The following is a 17,849-nucleotide window of genomic DNA, read 5'->3' as shown; positions in this document are numbered from 1 at the left end:
AAAAGGATGATCTGATCTTGTTTTAAGTGCCAGTCTTAGTCTCAATATTTTATGAAATAGTCATTAATTTTCAATACAAAGCTGATGGTGCTATTATGAGGCCCGCATGTTTATGCAGGAAACGTTGCCCGGATATCCCTGAGAGTTCAGTGAACGCAGGGGAAAACCATTATCTCTTATTTATGTAAGGCAAATGGTAATTACCACACCAGTCCAAGTTGTCTGAGAAGACAGGTCACTGGAAAGAAGAGGGCGGACTGAGCATGACACTGGGACAAAGAAAGTGCAGGGAATGAAGCCATTGTGTTCCCTGAAGAAACTCTAGAATCCCTTCCTTACTCATTCCTTGAGCACAAGTGTATGGAGTGTGCCCCTACTACGCGCCAGCCACTCCCACAGGCGTGTTCAGTAGTCCAGAAAGCAGGAGAACGCAGCGCAGGGGCAGAGTCCCTGCGTAGCCTGTGTGAGGCCCTGGGTTCAATTCCCAGCACCTCCACTGAAAAAGGAAAATGCCCATCCGTCCATGGTGGGAAGCACACGAAGAAGGCGCATGGGTAAGACCGTTGTTGCCGCGACTACAGGATGAACAGCTTAAAACACATTCTCTAAACACAGCGGGTCATCTGTCCTGAACGACAGTGTCTGTGAAAACCCACGGAGCTGTGTGAAGGGCCTGGCAGGTCTGCAGCGTGATGGGGGCCATCTGTCACGGGGGTCATGGGCTTGGGCTCCATTTCAGCCGCTGCAGATGTGCCCCTAAATGGATGCTTCCATTTTAACTATTAATAAGATGCAGACTAGTCCCACTTCCCTCTAGAGCACCATCTATTCAAAATTAATTTATTAAAAATGCATCCTAGTCATTAGTGCTAAGCAGATTTATGAATAGCAGATCATTTAGGGTACATAAACGCGTGAGCCCTGAAGTTTCTACCTGTGCCACATTTTCTATCCTTTATGCAGAATCCTGGCCCTGTGTGTTGATATCTGTCGACCACCACTTTGGAGGTTATTTATTTCTGCTGGTCCATTTCTCATGGTGATGCAGCTTTCCAGCATCTTCTGACAGGTGGTAGCTGACGCCAATCTATATTAACTTCAGTTTATGCTGAAAATATCCCACTGAGTGAAGGCAATGTTCGGATTATGGTCTGGGTGTGTGTTGCCTGCGAGGGATAGTCTTAAATTTTCTCTTCCTTTTGAAATGAGGAGCATTTTGGCTTTTAATTTTCTGACTTGCACTTTTACTATTTTCTTTTTCTTTTTTTAGACTGTCAGCTGATTTAGTGACAGCTGGTAACGTCCGTGACAAAATACATATTTTAAAGAAAGACCTTTAATAAGAACTCAGGTAAAATCTTACGTAGGTTTTCTCCATTAGCCATTTTATTAGTGGGGGTCTGGATTGTGCTGGTAGAATAGAGGAGAAAAAACCTTTTTATTTTAAAGCCATAATCATAAAAAGAGTTAAGTTAGGGGGCTAGCCCTTCAGGAAAATTGCACTTTCCTTGACATTGTATAATTTCAGTATTAAGAAGCATTTTAATACTTAAGATACTTAAGAAGTATCTTTAGTACTCAGAAGTATTAAGACACATGTAAGCCAGTTTCTAATTTTCAAAAGAAAATTAGGTTCATCTATTTGTCACTGAATTTCCAGGCTGAAAAGAGATCACAGAAAGCACTTGGCCTGTCTGACAGCTGAGCATCCTGAGGACTAAGGAGTGAAACACGTGGCTCAGGGTCCTATAGCTGCAGTGGTACATCCTGTGCACACACCGAGATCTTTCCAGTATACCAGCCTCCTAGCTCCCTGCTTACCATTCTTCGTGAGTCTAAACTTTCTATTGCCTTATGTTACTGCTTATCAATGGAGAAGAGAGAAATGCCGAGTTTTAGAGTTGGAAAGACTTATATACTGACAGACATCACGTAAGTATTTAGCCAGCCCTGCTCTGCATTAGACATTACACTGGATGCTGTGGAAGCTAACGTCAGTCATTCCCTGCTTAAAGTTTTCATAATTTGAGGAGTGTGTGTACGTGCGTGCATGCGTGTGTGTGTGTGTGTGTGCACTAGTGTTGATGCCAGGGTGGGTGTAGGGGTCGGGAGGGACAGTTACCAGAGAAAAAGAGCAATCTTGTCATTTGCACTGTGTTATAAGGAATATGATACCAAGTCTGTCCGTGGATAGGAGGGAGCCCAGGAGAGTGAGCGCTCCGCCTGTGGTCTGCAACCCAGGCTTCAAAACCATGCAGAGAGTCTTATTTTTAAAAAGCTCAGCTTCCAGAGCACACCCCAGGGCCACTGAATTGGAATTTCCAGACCTGGAGACCCAAAGTTGCATTTTTAAAATGCTTTCTACCTTGTGCTGATCAGGCAAGTTTGCAGAGCATTGTTCTATTCTACCCAGGGGGACGGGGGCTGGTCAGAATTGACTTAGGAGAGCAGCATCTCTGGCACTAAAACTTCCCAGCTGGAGAAGGACTTTCCAGGCAGTCAGGGAGGGCAAACAAAGCTCAGTCCAGAGTTCTTCGGACGGCCATTCTCTCCACCAGGCCATCTCTGACTTCCCAGGTGGAACAAAAGCTGACAGGTCACTGTACCCACCACCGAGGTATTCAAGCTGCCCACTCCTTTGGGGAACACAGCAGTCAGCAAACTGCAGCCTTTTGGAGCAGAGCTTCTGAGGCCAAGGTGCAGGGGTGGGCAGTAGCTCCCTAAAATACTGGAGATCTCACTGGAATTAGAAACAGATCTCCCTGGAACCCACCCCAATTCCAATATAGTTGTTTGCATTCCATTGCTCATTCATGAGAAAATAAAGGACAAGAAATGACTTTTCCCTAAACTTACTCAGTTTTTGAAACTCTGAATAGGAGGATCTCTGCTACTTAGAGTATGCAAAGTAATACTTAATAACGTTTTAAAGTATCCTTAATTGGGGAAATAAAAAGTTGTCAACCACATGTCAGTCCTTGAAATTTACAGAAGGTTTTACTGGTCTCTGAAACCCGGAAGTCTGGGAACAGTCGCTCTATGTCTTCTAAATAGAAGCCTTTTTTTTTTTTAAACTCCGCTCTTTCATACACTCTCACATACATTCAAATCACACCACAGATAACCCTGAACCTTTTTAATTTGCTCCTTTGGGGGTGGGGGGCGGTGCTAGCTTAACAAATTGTTATTCCTGTTCAGCTTATTTCATTCACTATATTGTCCTTCCTGAAATCAACCTGAATGCAGGCATATTTAAAATAACTTATTTAAACTTGCGTTAGAAACATGACCTAACCCCTAAAATCACTAAACAGAATTTTAGAGCGACTACGGTTTTTTCCCACTCCTGGAGGGAGAAGGCTGTTACTCCATCTCCCCAAACCAGTTTGCTCTGGGAGAGCTGCTGCTTCCCTTTTTTTTTTTTTTTTTCAGTCGTAATATTTGATGTCATCTCCTGCTCCAGAACTGCAGATCAGCCAGCAGAAGTACTTGTCTCCCTTGTGGCTAGGGGGCTCAATTTATGTGGATATGAATAAGATTTATGGTGTGTAATAAACATTAGTAAAACGTGACAAAAGAGTGAAGATTTAAAGACACTTACTAATTTGAGATGACATTTTAAACATTCTCAGTCTTTCGAGCAATACATACTTCAGGTCTTTATACAGGTTTCCAGGCAGAATGCCTATTAGGGAATGAAAATCATCTGCGTACTTCTCCCTCTTTGCGCGGTCCCCCACTTCATTTATCGCTCCCCAGTAGCGATCTTATCCATCAGTCTTTAGTGGTGCCTTCATGCTCAGCACCTAGATGTTAAACAAATTAGAATCTTAATATATGAAGTGTGACTATGAGGTCTAAAAGGAAATAGGGAAGAAAAATATTTGAAAGAAAAAAAAAAAAAGGCTGGCCATGACTTAAGTCCTGGATGCCCTGTTAGAAGTCCAAGTTTTAAAGGACTGAAATTGACAGAGTGCCAGTCTTTTGGAAAATGCTGCCAGGGCCCTTTTCCCTCTTACATGGGAAATTATACAAGTAAATCTACCTAGAAAACATGTCATGGATTTGGAAAGTTGGGGCTTGGCCAATTTTCACACATCTGGTTTGCCGGGCAGTCTCTGCTCATCAGATAATAAGGACTTACGTGAACCCAGCTTAAAGTCCAGGGCCAGCCTCTCCATCTGCATTTGATCTCACCTGGACGCCGGCCCTCTGCTCTGGCCTGGCCCTCTCCATTCAGGGCCTCTTTTATTTCCAACACAAAATGGTCTCGTGTTGTTAAATGGTCTCTAATTTTTCTAATAGTCAACAGTAGAGTTTCTCGCTGGTTTTCAGTAACACGCTTTATTTTGCCTCCCTAATTTGCTCTCAGTTGAATCTGATTACATTTACTTGGGCAAAAGGGAGGGGCCATGGCTACCCAGAAAGCCATGGACTTGAAGTCGTCCTAATGATCTCATGGGGTGTTGTGTGTAATGCAAACCCCAGGTCCCCTCCACTCTGTGCAGATGCCAGTCTTGGTGACTGACACATACTTAAGCACTCAGGGCTGTTTTCCAGTGTGTGATTTACTCTCCCCCTTTAATTACCCTGGAGATGGTGAGCCAAGAACATTAGAGGCTTGGTTTTTAGGGCAAAGAGTATTCCCTGGAACAGGTCACAAGCAGCACCTTGGTCCTTAGCTAATTCAGGGACGAACTGCATACAGGTTCCAGGATGGCCCATCTCTGCATTTCTAGTAATTTCGAAAATAGAGACCTAGGAGAGGAGTTGCAGTAGTGAATTATGGTCAGTTACAGAAGAGAATTTAACTTACTCCGAGGTAGCCCATAATGTTCAACAGTCCATATTACAGGCAGCTATTTTCCTCTCTTCTCCAACAGCAGCATCCAGGACCCCACACATGGAGGGGCACAGGTGGTTCCGTGGTTCCCCCTCTTGCATTTGCTCCAGGGGCTGCCCAGGTCCCCCTCACACCTTTATGGATAAATGAAAGTCTTGATGCCATCACTAGGTTCCTGTCATCAGCGCAGGCACTGTTCAAACTTCGGGACACAAGAAATAGTGTTTGCAGTGATGATTTATTATAGCTGGGGGCTTTCGCACACCCATACACTTGCATCTTTTATACTAAGTGAGTTTTTTTTTTTTCACCTTTATAGATGCTACCTCTTACCAACGACCCTCATGTAGATCCATGCCTGGAATGATTTTTCCACCAGTGGGCCACGAGTTGTAGTTTGCCAGGCCTGCCTTCTTTTCGGGGCAGAAAGAGCCTTCCAACTTCATCATGGTCCCGCTCTCACATGTGAGCTAACCATGCCCGGAGAAGGCCTTTTCCTTGAAAATGGTAATTTCCATATATTAGAGATAGTTCTGTGCTATGATCTAGTACAATCTGGTATGTATGGGTTGCAAACAAAGCAACTGTTTTCCTTGAAGAAAACTTCAGCAGTTATAGGTGCTAGGGCTCGGCTCCCCTGTTGCCAAGGTCTCCAAACGGTCCTCATCCCTTGACACCCTCATCGGTACCTGGAGGCAGTGTGGCACGGTGGTTTTCAGCATCAGAAGGCAGGTTGTACGACCTTAAGAGAATCACTTAATATCTCTGGATCCATAAAATGGTGAGAGCATTAGGTCAGACAGTCTCCCAAGTTATTTTTGGTACTAAAAATCGGTGATTCAACACTAACAATGGTTGGCAGGCAACTCCGTACACGCTGTTCAGCGAACAGTATCTGTTTATCTCGGTGTTTGGGAAATTTCCCTCTGTTTTTCAAACCCTGCCCATCTTTACTCAATGAGTCTTCGTTACGCATTTCTGACTGCTTTTTTCTTCCATTCATTCATGAGGTCGACTGGCTTCTTTTGCTTTTCTCTCAAAGCAAATGAAGCTATTCAAGCTTGTCCTTAAGCGGAGGTGCAAAAACTAGATCCTCAAAGCAAACATAATAAGGACTATTGAGACGGAATTGTGAAAATCAACACTCAGATTAATAGACGCAATTTAACTAAACAAGCAGGGCTATTATGGAAATTCCCCAGAAACCAGGGTCTCTAAAGCTCAGGCAGAACCAGACTATGGACTGATGGGTTGGGCCCCTGTCCCCACGTCTAACTGCTGCCTGAAATGGTGACCTCCTCCGTGTATTTAGGAGTAAAATGCTATCATGTTAAACAGGCAAACAAAAACACCGAAGTGGAGGGCAGAGAGGAATGAAATAGGAATGGTAGCATGTTGATAATTATTGAAACAAGGTAAGGAGGAGGAACACATGGGGTCATTCTCTTTTTTTACTTTTCTGTATATTAAAATTTTTCCAATATAAAAAGTTAAAGAAATGTCAGCCCTGTAGCTGGTCTTACTCTGGAACTAAGAGGTTGCAGAAAGAAGGGTAGAAGGCTCTAGAAATCCATCTGGCTGAAGTCCCTGAAGGCATCCACGAGGGAGGATGCTGAGTATCCATCATTCAGCCATTAACACCTTTGGGAGTTCCAGAACAGTCCCATAATGATTTTACTAACATCCCAGCTCCTCCTCGGAGAAATGCAATCATTGTCACAGCATACCCAAAGGTGGACCATAACCTTGATGAAATTAATTAGACAAAGCCCAGGAAATTCTTTTCTTCTGCTTCATATATGTTTGTTTGACCTCACCTTCTCCCACCGGGCAATAGTTTGTGGTATATTTATACAATGGAATGCTACTCAGCCATAAAAAAGGAATAAGATGATGCCATTTGCAGCAACATGGGTGGACCTGGAGATTGTCGTTCTAAGTGAAGGAAGCCAGAAAGAGAAGGAAAAATACCACATGATATCACTTACATGTGGAATCTAAAAAAAAAACAACGAAATTACTTACAAAACTGACTCTTGGCATAGAAAACAAACTGATGGTTATCAGAGGGGGAAGGAGGTGGGAAGGGATAAATTGGGAGTCTGAGATTTGCAGATGAAAAATAAATTAAATAAAATAAGTAAGTGGAGGGCTGAGCGCACAGCTGTAACTTGTGGTTTGACCTTGGACATACCCTGACAACCACAGCCCAAAGCCGCCACTCGCCCCAGGCTGCATCCCTTTGCTCTGGAGGTGGGCTGTTCCCCTTTCAGGCCCACACCCTTGATTCTGGAATCTTGACCCAGGCTGGCAGCTCCAGGCCACTTGGAGAGAGAAGCACAGGGTTGTGAATGACCTTGTCCCACCTTTACAACCACCTGGCCAGACCTTCAAGGCCCCACCTCTGAGCCCCAGGAAGTCCTGTAGACCCAGAAGGAAGCCCTGGCCCAGTCCCAGCCCTTTCTCAGCAGTCAGGAACACCTCCCTGGGAGCAGGCAGTTGACAGCTGTCTCAATTCCTTCCTCTTTAATACTTTGTCACTCATCTCTCTCTACAGGCATGAATTATCTATGAATAGATGGTACATCCATTTATTCACTCATTGGTATATCAAATATCTATTAAGCACATTCTACATGACAGACCTGGACAAGCTCGGGGAGGGCAATAGAGTATGAGATGCTTCTTTACCTTTAAGGTCTTTCCAGGCCAGGAATTCTGTTTCTTTGTTTCAGCGCCCAGGGTGGTAGCTGACCCTTAGTGGTTATGCAGTGTGTCCCTGTTACTATTAATGGAAGTGGCCAGGGCCGCCCATGTGGAGCAGCAGACCCAGGACAAATCACACCTTACAAGAGTGCTTCGCTGCCCCCGTCGCTTCTTTCAGGAGGTAACTCTGATTAAATGAACAACAGGAAAACCCTGGGAAAGAAACAAAAGGAATTGTCCCAAAAGGGCAACTTGCAGCTGGAGGTGCAGGTGAAGGAAGCAGGGGGTGAGGTGGGGCGAGGAGAAGATGTCATCGGTGGGCTGGCAGGGAAAGTCCTCAGCGTGGGAACCTGTAAAGCCTCTGAACAGGTTTTCAAGTAGAACCTCCCACTGTCCTTTTCCCATTCCCCTCGCCCCAAAGTAGTTCTGGCTGCCTGATTAAAAACATCACAGGGCACTGGCCAGGCACTAGGCCAGGACTGAGCAGCCCTGTACTCACATATTGTACGCTAAGTACAACCCTGAGTAAGGACCCATGAGCCAGGAGAGGCCAGGAGGCCCTTCCTCTCTCTGCAGTGTCTTTATTCTCCTGTTCTCCAAGCAGAAAGCCAGAGCTGAGGATTAAAACACTATGACTGCGTCCTACACCTCCTACTGGAGAAAACCAGAGACAAAGGACAGAACGGCTGGAGGAGAGAAAACCCCCGGGACAAGGACGAAAGACTGCCCTTGAGTAGCTGAGCGTCCTCGAGTTCTCTGCTAAATTTACTCTCTTGTATCATGGTTCCCCACGCTGCCCCACAGGAGAGTCACGAGAACCAAGGAAATAATAGATGTGAAAAGCATTTCAACGGTTCCTGCCTTAACCTTTCATCTGTAAAACGGGCACAGTCATAGCACCTACCTCATAGGGTTATTGCAAAGATGAGCGTTAATGTATATATATAAAGTGTTCAGAATAGTGGCAAAGACAGAGTAAGCATTTATGTAAATGTTCACTATATTAAAAGTCAGATCTGGGCAGGACATAGATGGTACAAAAAGTTTAACTAAGAGTTACTAAACGTCGATACCATTTACAGAGGTGGTGGTGGGTTTCAGGAGTCAACGCGGGATGGGGAAATGTGCAAGGATGGAGCTGTCGAGGAGACGAGGCAGGGATCAGAGGACTGAGCACACCGTTCTCTCCTCCCTTCTCTGATCTCCTGCCTATGTCTCCATCACCCAAACCAACCACAAGCAGAGGGCAGGTCCAGGTGATGCTGTCCGTGGGGCCAGCCTCGGGGGGCACAGAGCATGGATCTGACGGACGCAAAGCAAGAATAACCAGCACGGCTGTTCTTAGTAGTGATCTTGGTACTAGCATTAACCAGTGCAGACTCGTGTTATTGTTATTAACACTGGGCATCTCTAATAACGGGAATTGCCGCTTTTGTTATAGATTTGAGTTTTACTCTTAAATGGCTTTCTGTTTGAAGGATGTGTCGACGTCACTGTTTCATTTGGGCAGCTCTGTTGTCCAAGTTAAAGAGCAACCAGAGCCCAGAGCAACTGGGGTCTCGTCCTGAGCTGGAATCTCAAGCACTCGCCTGCCTGCAGTCCACCTCCCGTCCTGAGAAGTCTCAACTTCCTTTCATATAAAAGGGAGAGACGAGTTCTAACTCTTACAGCGCAGTTGTGAAAAAGAATACCCTGCCAGATCAGTACCAATATGAGGAACTGGCAGATATAAAATTCTAAAATATTTCTTAATATTATGCACGAGTTCTGACTTAACAAGCCTGGCATATTGTGGCTACCCTGTTAAAAAAAATCCGCTGATCATTTTTCACAACTTATTTATTCTTGGTGCCTATTTCCCTTCCAAGGAAGGAAGGGGATAAAAGAACTTTAACATCTTTTTTCTTTACAGAGTGCTTTTTACATTATTCCTGAAATGCACTTCCACACAGAGAATATATTTCGGGGGTCTGCCTTCTGATTCTTTTTTTTTTAAATCTAAATTATTTTCTATAGACTTTTTAAGCACTTTGTTCACCTAAATGTGTGTATTTCTGCTCTAATTGAAATTCCTAAATAGTCACTTTCTGAACTGTCAAAATTGTAAGGCTGTTGATGGGCGCAGCACTGGGGTTTCCATGGCAACTACTTTCATTGCCTAGGCGACGCTGGTCTGGTGATATCACCACTGAACTGGCTCAACTCTTGAAAATTTGGCGCCTCCCAAAAATGTGCAAGTATGTCCTGAAACTTTAACGGGCTTTTATTTTTAATGGCTGGCACCAAGCTTGGATCTGCCAGGACTCAGGAAGCAGCAGCTCTGTTCTGAGTTTCATTGTGCAGCGGATGGGAGATTTGACAAGCATGCTCATACCACCAGATCCTATCTGGATGGTGATGTTTTATGCGACTAGCTCACAAATAACATTACCATCAGTCATGGCGGCTGAGATGCAAGTAGAGTTAGGTGACAGAATCTTAGTTCGCTCAAGAGATAATAAGATGCTTCTGAATGTCACAGTTGGAGTTTAGATGGTCTCACAACCCTGTTTTTCTCTTTTCCTGCTTTCTCTTTTTGTTTATTCTTTCTCTCTTTCCCTCCTTCTTTCCTTCTTTCTCTTTTCTCTCTCGTCTGAAGAGACGAGGAACACTGAAAGCTGGAAACATCATGATTTGTTCATTTTGGATGTCTGTTCATTTAGGATGTAGTGTGTCATTCCTAAACTACCTCCTGTTAAACTGTTTGTGGGAAAGTTCCATTCAAAATAAATCATTTCTTTATAAGCAGTTTTATTGGTGCGTGGTCAAAAATTACCCAGGGAGAAGGAGATCATTTAGCTTGCCTTTTTTTTTTTTTTTTCCCTGTCTATGGAACTCAAGTTTCTTCTAATTACATCCGGAGGATCATTTAAACAGGGTGGTCCATTTTAAAGCAGCCACATTTAAATCTACTTTGCATTAAATGAGCCCGCTTTTAGATGAGTTTGGCTGGCTCAAGAATACATCACAAAATGCAAATCTGATGATAAATAAAGCTTTGGCTACATCAAGGAAACGGGGAGCATTTCAAAAAATGATGTTAGCACTGACTGCTAAGTGAAATGGCATTCCTTGAACACTCCGCATATTTTAAACATTCAAATGTATGCCGCAGAATCAAATATGTCCATTTGATATGTGGCAATTCGTAAGTAACACAAAATAAGAAGATGGGGTGCGAGCTTTCCCTCACAAGTGAACACTAGTGAAAAGACAAGGGTGGGAAAGGGCTGTTGGAAGTCAGGAGAATGAGGAAATGGCTCTGCATACTCACTGCAGGAGTCATTTCAAAGTAACCCGCGGGCAGGATGCGGGGCGCCCTGTGCCAGTTACTCCGCATCTCCTTGGGACCTGCTGCTGCTGCTGAGTTGTTGCCGCGCTCGGTTTGGCTCTCAGGAGAAGAGGGAGGTCCTGAAAAGGGGAGACTATAAGGTAGGACTCAAAATAATTTAATGGGCTTTTAAAACAAAACAGTTCAGACTGTACATACCAAAAAAAAAAAAAAAGATTATTCCCTTTGAAGTATTTACCAGTGACCGAACTCAACCTCCAGTCCCTCTCCCCTTCCCAGGGCTCAGAGGGTGGGGCTGAAATTCCAACCCTCTGATCACCTGCTTGGTTTCTCTGGCACCAGTCTGGATCCTGAAGTGATCTCAGAGCCCTGAAAAGAGCCACCTCATTAGCATAAACTCAGGTAGGGCAGAAAGGGGCGCGTTATGAATAAGAAAACACACTCCTATCACTCAGGATATTCCGAGGGTGTCTGGAGCCCTGTGCTGAGGACAAAGACCACTGCGTTCTTTATTTTATCACTGTGGTCTACAGCAGGAAGCTTCCAACTAGGGCACCAGCAGTACCCCTTAATCTCCCACCCGCAGGTGCGAGTGGCCCCCAACCTTAGAGGTGGGTCAGTTTCCCCTCCCTTGAACGTGGGCCGACTGTGTGACTGGCTTTGACTAACGGAATGCAAAGAAAGTGACATTCCTGAACTTCTGAGCCCAGGTGTTAAAAGAGCTGGTGGCGTCTACTTTTTCTCTTGGGGAACGAACATTCCCTTTGGAAGTCAGCTGCCATGCTTTCAGAATCTCAGGTCAGATGTTTGGATGACCAGAGAACACACTGAAAGAGACCCTGGAGGATGAGCCACCCTGCTGAATGCAGCCACGTCATGACTTCAACTATACCACGTGGAGCAGAAGAACCTCCCAGCTGATCCAAGCCAACTTAGAGCATGGGGACAAATCACACACTTCTGTAGTTTTAAGCCAATAAATTCAGGGCAGTTTGTTACAGAGCAGCAGGTAACTGAAACATGGGCCTGTTGATAATCTGATAGTTTAATATCTTAGCAACAGAACCTCACAAAATGTCCTTCCCAGAAGCATCTCTGTTGTGCAGAATTCTGTTACACAGAGAAGAGTGTTAAAGTGAGGCTCCATGTAGGAAAAATTTTGAGGACCATGTCATATTGAAAGGTTACAATCTTGAGCCTGGTTAATTCTGATCGTGCTCTCTCCAGTGTTTCTTTTCTCTGTCTTCCTGTCATCAGTTCTCTGCACTTTTCTGTATCCTAGTTTACTCACTTGGTGACCCTAATATAAGGACTAACTATAAACTCATGAAACTTCTTCCTAAGCAGCTATGCAAAGACTTGCTTAGCCAAGTAGGCTTTTTGCTACTTATTATAGTTACCATTTTCATTGCTTAATTTTGTAGAACCTATAACCAAAGCCCCAACAGTTGGTATTTTAAGAAAAAAGAAGAAATTTATATTTTTCTTAACAAGCTCAAGAGGAGAGAACATGGCTGGCAGGGCAGATCTACACCATGTGGTCATGCAGGGATCCAGGTTCCTTCCATCATGCTGCTCTGCCACCTCCCAGGGCACGGTCAGTGCTGGATTCCTGGGGTTCCTGGAGGATGGTTAAAGTCTTGGAGGAACTCATACACAATATTTTAAACCAAAGTCTGGAAATGACCCACAAGCATTTCCATCCCCCACTGCGACCTATGTCATGTGGCCACACCTGGTAGTCAGTCACCTGCTGGGTAGCCATGTGCCCAGGGAGCATCTTATCACTATGGCAGCCACATACTCAGATTCTACATTTCTCATAGGGAAGAAAGAATGGGTTTTGGTTAAATAATTAGAAATATGTACCACAGATATCTTGCAGTCTTTGAAGACAATCTCAGAAAAAAAATGGCATTTCAAAAAAAAAAAAACGAATAGCAGCAGCATGATTGTAATAATTAGCTTGGCCACCGATGTAAAAGCATGACAGCTGACTTCCAAAGGGAACAGAAAGTTGAGAGAGAAAAAGTAGACGCCACCAGCTCTTTTAACACCTGGGCTCAGAAGTTCAGGAATGTCACTTTCTTTGCATTCCGTTAGTCAAAGCCAGTCACACAGTCGGCCCACGTTCAAGGGAGGGGAAACTGACCCACCTCTAAGGTTGGGGGCCACTCGCACCTGCGGGTGGGAGATTAAGGGGTACTGCTGGTGCCCTAGTTGGAAGCTTCCTGCTGTAGACCACAGTGATAAAATAAAGAACGCAGTGGTCTTTGTCCTCAGCACAGGGCTCCAGACACCCTCGGAATATCCTGAGTGATAGGAGTGTGTTTTCTTATTCATAACGCGCCCCTTTCTGCCCTACCTGAGTTTATGCTAATGAGGTGGCTCTTTTCAGGGCTCTGAGATCACTTCAGGATCCAGACTGGTGCCAGAGAAACCAAGCAGGTGATCAGAGGGTTGGAATTTCAGCCCCACCCTCTGAGCCCTGGGAAGGGGAGAGGGACTGGAGGTTGAGTTTGGTCACTGGTCAGTGATTTAATCAACCATACCTACTCATGAAACCTTGATTAAAAAAACAAAAAACAAAAAGCAAGGAGGCTAAGAGAGCCTCCTGGTTGGTGGACGCACTGCTGTGCTGAGAGAGCAGCACACACGGGTTCCACAAGGAGAAGGCATGGAAGCTCCATCATCACATCCGCCCCGTTCCCAAGATCCTGCCCTGAGCGTGTCTTCATCCGAATGTTCGTTGTATGCTTTATAATAAAATGCTAATTGTGAGTATAGCACTTCCATGAGTTTGGTGAGTCATTCTAGTGAATGCTTGAATCAGAAGGAATCAAGGAAGCCACGGAATTTATAGCCAAGACGGCAGAAGTGTTGGCAGCCTTCGGACCCCACTTGTGGCTGGTGCCTGAAGGAGGGGCAGCCTTGTTAGAGAGCTTGCCCTTCCACTTGTGGGATCTGATGCAAACTCTGGTTAGTTAACGTCAGAATTGAACTGAATTGTGGACACCAGGTTGGTGTCGGAGAATTGGCGTCGGATTACAATGTCAGCCTGTGGCTGAAACAAAGGTCCCAGGATGCAGAGGGCTTGGGTTTAACTGCTCATACTCTTACTCTCCACGTGGCTTCTCACGAAGACTCAATTTTCTCATCAGGTGATGGTTAAAGGACCATATCTACATTCAGGGCTAATATGAAGGTTAAACATACAGGAAAAACACTTTATGAATTGAGGAACACAAAGCAAACATTAGCTACTATTGTGGCCCAGACTCTAATGTATAATCAAAAATCTTATTTATAACCCAACAAGAGCTTTGTGGCCCCATTTTTACCCTTTTTCACGTCAAGTGAGAGAAATGATGAATGTAGATTCCCAAAGCTAAAGATATAAATTTGGTTCCATGTGTCTTTTGTGTGCATGTCTGGGATTTTTTCAACCAAGTTTTTTCCACTCCGTTCCAGGCAGAAAGTCGACAATTTCTTCTCATGAATCATCTTTCTGTGGCACACTTCCACACCCGGCAGAAAAATTATGTGAGGCCACGGTCTCTACTGGCCCACACTCAAAGAAAACATGCACAGCCCAACTCCATGTGGTCTTTGAGTCATTCCTCAGATCCTGAACTCTCTCAGCCCTGGAATCGGAGTTGGTTAGTGGGAATCCCAGCTGGATGCTTTGCGCACAGTTGCTCTCCAGAGTCGGCAGAAGGGGATGGTGATGGAGTAATGTGAAAAAGCACGTTCACTTGCTGCATCCACTCATGAAAATGAGGCTCTACCTCTGAAACAAAGATGAAACGAACCTGTGTGATTTTTTAACAGTTTAAGACTCTGGTTTAGTAGGATGCTACTTTCCCAGGAACTCAATGACCCAACCCAAAGACGGTCAAGGACAGGGAATATATTGTGGACCGACTGTGTACCTAGGAATGTAGGGATTAAGAAAGATGAGAAAAACACCCAACACCCGAATTCAAACATGTATTGAGAACTTCCTTCCTTCACTGAAACACAGTCTGGGACCTCAAGGTCTCTATGCACGTACACACACACGCACATGCACATACAGAGACACACACTGTCTCTTTGAAGAGACAATATATATAATGAGTATATTGACACTTTACGTTATCATCGTCAGGGTCTTACAAAGGAAAGCCAAGAATAGATCCTCAATGCTCTATGTACCGGTTTCTCTTCATGGATGGAGCCTGAGACCCAGGCACTGGACTTAACTTGCCAAAAACTCACCAAGTCTGACTTGATGTGCTGAGAAAAGCATTTCCCTCTTGTTAAATGACCTCGCCTCATCCTGGACCCGTAAAAAGAAAGCTTTCAGATCATTTGTCTCCATCACAAAACTTATAAAAATGAGGATTTAAAAAAAAAAAAACTTAAATTATTTTGGCCCATAAGTTTCAGATGGGGTTGTATATTTCCCTAAAGGGTCAAAAATAGAACATTTATTAAATGGCAAGTTATTCAAAAACCAGCACAGGCCCCAGTTGTCTTTCAAAAGCTCTGATTTACTGCATATTTCTCCCTTGAGAAAGGCCTTTTTAAAATGTTCATTTCCATTTTAAGAGGCTGAGGGCTTTGATCTGTTGGGAGCATTCTTCTGTCCCTGCCTGGGGCCGGTAGGCTACTCCAGGCAGAGCTGGAGACTTGCTCTCAGGGCCTGTATTTTCCCCTGGCCTCCCCTGGCATCCAAACAGCATCTCCGGCATCTGCATTCCCCCTGGTTAACGTGGAGGTCCGAGCCGGTGAGTCACCACACCAGGGGACGTGGGGCCACCTCTGTTCTTCACTCCTCTGGAAGGACCCTGCTGCCAGGACATCAGACAAAGGCAAGATAGGCTTTGGCATCCCTTGACCCAGTGGCAGCTGCCAGGCCTTCCTTTAAATTATTCAGAATCCCATAATCAATTTACCCTTGTTACTCCAATAAAGTCAAATCACAGCCTTTATGATATTAGAGTGCATTCTGCTTTTGAAAGACTTTTGTCTTCATTTCTTTAGCTTTGCACGGGGGCTGCTGATACGGGCACAGAGTCCGCTGGGCATGCATTTTTTTCTATTGTAGATGAGTGGGAAGATAAAGGGTGACGTGGGTCACTTTCAGTATCAAAAACTCTCGCCCGGCTTTGTTTTCAAATGACACCACACTTGTGCCTGTGGGACCACCTCCGGCCCTCACTGCACCTTAGCGCAAACTAGAGAGGCTGCCCTGAAAGGGCAGGTTCAAGTCCCTCCCAGGTACTCATCTTGGTGAGCCACCAACATGCTAGGTTTTAGCTCCCACGCACCTTACAACTGTAGGCACAGTGTGCCTGCCCTCCTGGTTTCAGCGCCCTGCCCACATCTGCCCCAGACACACACACACAGACACACAAACACACACACACACAGAAATCACGAAGGCGGCACCAGATGTTCCTTCCAGTACTAAACAGTTCATTATTCTTGCCCCTCCTCCCTTCCTCTTCTCTTCTCCTTTCTCTCCTCCTCCCCATCCCCTCTCTCTCCCATTCTCTCTGCAGCAATATAGTGAAAGCGTATATAAGCTTTGCATGCAGTCAGCCTGAAGAGGCTCCTCCAATAATTCAGGGCTGGGCCACACTCAGAGGGAGCTGGCCCTCAGCACTTCATCACTGGGCTGTTCCGTTGAGTCTATTCCACACGCCAGATGACTGTTAGTAGGAACAGGCCCAGAGGGATGCAGAGACAGAATGAACCCTTGATGGAGGCGGGCCCGCCTGCCCTCGGCTCCCGCTGCCACCTTTCACAGGTAAATGACATGTACAGCCGTAAAAAACCCACAACTCTCCCATTTTCCCATAGCACATTTTGTTTGTTTGTCAGATTACACATTCAATCAATGGTGAGAAGCCACTGCACTGTCCGAGGCGTCGCATAATCCGGTGTAAACCCTGGGCTCTACGGGCAGAAAGGAAACCAATCCAAACAGTTTTCTACAGGCTGTGACCCACTGCAGAGAGAAAGAAGCAATAACAAGGGGTTTTTTTCTCCAGCTGACTTTCTATGGCAGGGAGGGAAAGAAATTGTGTTCCCCAGGAGAAAGTGGTTAATTTTATTTTATTTTATTTTATTTTATTTTTGTAGCTGCAGGCAGCCTGTGGATAAGTGGGTATTACGATCCTGGTACATCTCTAATTAATAAGATCAATTGCCACTGTATTTTCTTTTACAAACTCATTTAGATATGTCAGGGCTGCAATTATTTTGAGAACGATCTGGCTTTACGCTTATTCATCTTTCCTCTTCCTCAAGGAGAAAGTAAAACTGTCAGCTTAAATGCCCTTTGAAGTCTGTTTTAGATCCTTGATTGAAAATTAAAAACAAAGTCACTATCCTAGTGCCACTTACAGGGTCAGAGTTCCTGTCCTCACATTGGAGTGTGTGTGTGTGTGTGTGTGTGTGTGTGTGTGTGTGTGTGAGACTGCGTTAATTTCTGTTTTTAAAAGGGTCACATGTTGGCTTTCTAATAACACATTGCATCCCTTTGCCTTAATCTCTTTAGATCTACAAGAACCTTGAAGTTTTATATTATTTTAAAACTGAGAAGCACCGGGCAGTCATTATGCTTAACTGTTGTTTTTCAATTCGGAGAAGGATCTCTAGCCAAATAGACATTGTAAGTCTTGGTAGAAACCTGGAGGATGGTTTAGGAAGCTTCAGTCACCAAATTCCTGCCTCCTGCAGTAATTACCACCAATTGAATGTGCAGAAATCAGCCCCCACTCCTGAGGACTCAGATGTCACTCCACCGGGTGGAAGCGCCCGCCATCCCTTCTCCAAGTCTGTGTGCCCAGCCCCGACAGCTTCACCACCAAAAAACCCAAGAACCTTCCCGGTCGTTCCAGCCCTCTCTGCGAAGTCCCCCATGGACCCAGACACACAAACTCGGCCATCCCTGCAGTGCCAGAGGAATGCTTCTAG

General features: G+C 44.9%; 1 long non-coding RNA gene across 3 annotated transcripts in view; it reads right to left on the bottom strand.

Annotated features, from left to right (window-relative positions):
- Positions 1–3,000: 3,000 nt before the first annotated feature.
- The window catches only part of LOC106729330, a 71,808-nt gene continuing 56,959 nt past the window's right edge, over positions 3,001–17,849 (bottom strand). For 2 of the 3 annotated variants that reach the window (XR_004313432.1, XR_004313430.1), the window contains 4 exons: positions 14,222–14,670; positions 10,863–10,999; positions 4,817–7,762; positions 3,001–3,806 (listed from right to left, as the gene is read on the bottom strand). This is a non-coding gene — a long non-coding RNA (uncharacterized LOC106729330). The remainder of the gene's footprint in view (positions 3,807–4,816; positions 7,763–10,862; positions 11,000–14,221; positions 14,671–17,849) is intronic. The other variant, XR_004313431.1, reaches the window with a different exon arrangement.

This window comes from Camelus ferus, chromosome 20 (genome assembly GCF_009834535.1).
Source record: "Camelus ferus isolate YT-003-E chromosome 20, BCGSAC_Cfer_1.0, whole genome shotgun sequence".
NCBI lineage: Eukaryota > Metazoa > Chordata > Mammalia > Artiodactyla > Camelidae > Camelus > Camelus ferus.
This window is presented reverse-complemented; position numbering and strand designations above follow the sequence as displayed.